Raw genomic sequence first — 4,757 nt, forward strand, 5'->3', positions numbered from 1 at the left:
CTCGATTCCATTTTAAAACTTGCTCCTACATCACGCATCATCCGCAAGAGCAGAACAACAGGCTCTGGCCCCATTCGGGGACAGGCCCAGTCAGGACCTGACCTGACTGCAGCTCTAAATTCTAAAAACCATGGCTAGAGTATGTTTGTCACACAGACCCAGGACAGGAGACCAACTTGAAGGGCTTTTTCAGCAATCCAGACAGAGGAGTGGAGTGGACCAAGGCCGGTTAAAAGACCACAACCAAGGTAAATCTTGGTTATTGTCTCTGGGGAGAGACTGAGGTGAGGCCAAGGAGGAAAACCTGCAAGGCTCCCCATGGGTGGGGCAGTAAACAGAAGTCTAACTACCAGAAAACATCTTAGCCTTCAGGAAGCTAAGAGAGAAGAGAGCCTCTTAGAGTCTGAGCTAGCTTGAGCTTACCTCACTAATAATAATAATAATAATAATAATAATAATAATAATAATAATAATAAAGATATAAGCAATTCAGAAGGGATGGGAATGTTTATAATGACGTATCAGAAAAGGAGCTCTAACTACGGAAGACATCCATATGATAGAATGTGCTCAGATAGAATGTTGTGTCTAGGATGTGAGACTATGGACAGGAAATGCCCCCATGGGCCCACGGGTTCCAGGCTTGGTTACCACTATGCAGTGCTATTTAAGAAGGTGCTGGAAATGTTAGGAGGCAGAGGTTAGGTGGAGGAGTTAGGTGACTCCTGGGGTTTGTATCTTACTGGAGCCTTTTCTGTTCACATCTCTGCTCCCCGACTACCATGAGGTAAGCAGCTCTGATCCAATGTGTCCTTCTCATCTCAGGCCCAGAAACAGCAGAGCTGGTCAGCACTCACTAAAACTGTGAGCCAAATAAATATTTCCACTCTTTAAACTATCTCCTGACCCATCACCTCAGGCCCCCACCACCACCCAAGCCCTGACCTCCCATCCCCACTCACCACCCCACCCCAACCGCTACCCCCCCGACCCCCTGTTCCCACCTCCAATCCCCAACCCAGACCCCAAACCCTGCCCCCTACCCCCATCACCCACCACACTCTCCCACCCCGCTCCCAGACCACCCCCACCTGCCCCCACCCCCCACCCCGCCCATGACCCTGCCCCCCACCTCCTACCCGGTATTCGTCAGATTGATGAAAACATGACTAATTCAGAGGACTCTCTAAGAAGAGCTAGTAGTCTGAAAGGTGGGGCAAAAAGCAGCCTGCCTAAGATAGGTAGAAGAGGCTAGAGTCTTCGTGTCTATGAAATGGCGCTTCTGAGTGGCAGACCGGGAATCTCTGGTACAGAAGCTGGGGCAGAGAGAAGTTGTGTGTAGAGGAGAGAAATTCAGAAGGGAGACGGAGGAGTAGAGGAGGCAGCAAATGAGAAACGTCCGGCTGGCAGTGTGTACTGCGTGGACACACCTCACACAGGGTAGCGAATGCTCCAGATGGAATGGAGCCCTCCCGACACAGAACTCATCAGGCTTCTCAGAATGGCACGCAATTTAAAAGTTAGAATGCTTTATTTATCCAATCTTCCATTCAGTGTCTCACTTAACATAAAAGAACGACTGGATTTTGTTCATCGGGAACTTTTACATTCACTTCCTTTTTAAAAATATAATGAATCTTGATCACTGAGTTTTTGGATGCCCTTCCAAACCTTTGAAGTAATTTAGTTCCCGTCACAGCCCCTGTGCTTCAAAGACCTACAAGCACTTCCCGTGGCATACAGGAGAAAGCCAATGTCCTTCTCTTGGCCTGCGAGAGCCCCATGGGATGGGGTGAACCACTTTATTTACTGGTGTGGGGTCTCTCACGGAGCCCAGAGCTAATTGGTTCCGCTAGTCTAGCTGACCGGCTTGACTTAAGGATTCTCCCTCTGCCTGAAACCCTAGGATTATAGACCACAGAGGAAGCTGGGGGAAGGACGGCCACACCCACCAGGCTTGCTGTAGGTGCTGGCAACCTCCCTCCAGTTCTAGCCGCTTATCCATCAAGCTGTCAGTCTCCTTTTCAGTCTCTTTATCCTCGATTTTGTGTATCTAACATTTTGAACTGTGTCCGTTTTGATCAAGATCTGAAAAGACTTTCAGCCATTCCCTAAACGTTATAGATTTATAAAAAAAAGTGGGGGGGGGGAATCATCTTTCTTCTTCCGGGTGATACATTGTCCATTGCCACCTGTGAAGTGACTTTCTCCCCGTATTGAGTTTCAGACAGCTGTGGCAGCTGTGTGGAGAAGAGGCCCCCATGGTTCCTGCAGTTCTCCATCACCAGGGTTACAAGAGGTTGGGGCCTCAACAGCTAAATCTATTTCAAAATCACAATCAACCAGTTGAAACCACTTTGAGGCTTGCATCCTTCTGAAATCTTCTTATTTACCTGAAGATTCTCTTTTAGAATGGCAATGACAAAATCATATTTGGGTGCTGTCATTGTCACCGCCACCATTTGTCACGCTGTTTTACAAAGGACTTCCTAATGAAGAACCATCCACACCCGCGGATCCCGGCCCGCAGCAGCTCTCTGCTCCCAAACCCCGTGGGAGAGAGACCTCACCGCCTGATCAGGTGGGCACTCCTGAGGCTGCAGAGCGGAGGAGACCACCAACACTGCCCACCCCTGCCCACATCCCTGGCCCAAGAGGCAACTGTATAAGGCCTCTGGGTTCCCGTAGGGGAGGGCCCAGGAGAGGCAGGACCCCTGCGCCTGAGACACCGCCGGAACCTGAAGGAAACAGACCGGATAAACAGTTCTCTGCACCCAAATCCCATGGGAGGGAGAGCTAAACCTTCAGAGAGGCAGACACGCCTGGGAGACCAGAAGAGACTGCACTCTGTGCACATCCAGACGCCAGAGGAAAACACCAAACGTCATCTGGAACCCTGGTGCACGGAGGCTCCTGGAAAGAGCGGCGCAGATCTTCCCGGTTGCTGCCGCCGCGGAGAGGACTTAGGCAGTACCCCACGAGCAAACTTGAGCCTTGGAACCACAGGTAGGACCAACTTTTCCCCAGCAAGAAACCTGCCTGGTGAACTCAAGACACAGGCCCACAGGAACAGCTGAAGACCTGTAGAGAGGAAAAACTACACGCCCGAAAGCAGAACACTCTGTCCCCATAACTGGCTGAAAGAAAACAGGAAAACAGGTCTACAGCACTGCTGACACACAGGCTTATAGGACAGTCTAGCCACGGTCAGAAATAGCAGAACAAAGTAACACTAGAGATAATCTGATGGCGAGAGGCAAGCGCAGGAACCCAAGCAACAGAAACCAAGACTACATGGCATCATCGGAGCCCAATTCTCCCACCAAAGCAAACACGGAATATCCAAACACACCAGAAAAGCAAGATCTAGTTTCAAAATCATATTTGATCATGATGCTGGAGGACTTCAAGAAAGACATAAAGAACTCCCTTAGAGAACAAGTAGAAGCCTACAGAGAGGAATCGCAAAAATCCCTGAAAAAATTCCAGGAAAACACAATCAAACAGTTGAAGGAATTAAAAATGGAAATAGAAGCAATCAAGAAAGAACACATGGAAACAACCCTGGACATAGAAAATCAAAAGAAAAGACAAGGAGCTGTAGATACAAGCTTCACCAACAGAATACAAGAGATGGAAGAGAGAATCTCGGGAGCAGAAGATTCCATAGAAATCATTGACTCAACTGTCAAAGATAATGTAAAGCAGAAAAAGCTACTGGTCCAAAACATACAGGAAATCCAGGACTCAATGAGAAGATCAAACCTAAGGATAATAGGTATAGAAGAGAGTGAAGACTCCCAGCTCAAAGGACCAGTAAATATCTTCAACAAAATCATAGAAGAAAACTTCCCTAACCTAAAAAAAGAGATACCCATAGGCATACAAGAAGCCTACAGAACTCCAAATAGATTGGACCAGAAAAGAAACACCTCCCGTCACATAATTGTCAAAACACCAAACGCACAAAATAAAGAAAGAATATTAAAAGCAGTAAGGGAAAAAGGTCAAGTAACATATAAAGGCAGACCTATCAGAATCACACCAGACTTTTCGCCAGAAACTATGAAGGCCAGAAGATCCTGGACAGATGTCATACAGACCCTAAGAGACCACAAATGCCAGCCCAGGTTACTGTATCCTGCAAAACTCTCAATTAACATTGATGGAGAAACCAAGATATTCCATGACAAAACCAAATTTACACAATATCTTTCTACAAATCCAGCACTACAAAGGATAATAAAGGGTAAAGCCCAACATAAGGAGGCAAGCTATACCCTAGAAGAAGCAAGAAACTAATCATCTTGGCAACAAAACAAAGAGAAGAAAAGCACACAAACATAACCTCACATCCAAATATGAATATAACAGGAAGCAATAATCACTATTCCTTAATATCTCTCAACATCAATGGCCTCAACTCCCCAATAAAAAGACATAGATTAACAAACTGGATACGCAACGAGGACCCTGCATTCTGCTGCCTACAGGAAACACACCTCAGAGACAAAGACAGACACTACCTCAGAGTGAAAGGCTGGAAAACAACTTTCCAAGCAAATGGTCAGAAGAAGCAAGCTGGAGTAGCCATTCTAATATCAAATAAAATCAATTTTCAATTAAAAGTCATCAAAAAAGATAAGGAAGGACACTTCATATTCATCAAAGGAAAAATCCACCAAGATGAACTCTCAATCCTCATCTTCGGTTGGTTTATATACAAGTGTGCAATTTCTAGGCTTGAAAGTAAAATG

General features: G+C 46.4%; 1 long non-coding RNA gene across 1 annotated transcript; it reads right to left on the bottom strand.

Moving 5' to 3' along the window:
* Positions 1-488: 488 nt before the first annotated feature.
* Positions 489-2,294, bottom strand: LOC134481956 (uncharacterized). Its single transcript, XR_010057901.1, has 2 exons — positions 1,140-2,294; positions 489-862 (listed from the first exon to the last, which is right to left on the bottom strand). It is a non-coding gene; the product is annotated as an uncharacterized LOC134481956 (long non-coding RNA).
* Positions 2,295-4,757: the final 2,463 nt, after the last annotated feature.

The sequence above is a fragment of the Rattus norvegicus genome, chromosome 15 (genome assembly GCF_036323735.1).
Source record: "Rattus norvegicus strain BN/NHsdMcwi chromosome 15, GRCr8, whole genome shotgun sequence".
Taxonomy (NCBI): Eukaryota; Metazoa; Chordata; class Mammalia; order Rodentia; family Muridae; genus Rattus; species Rattus norvegicus.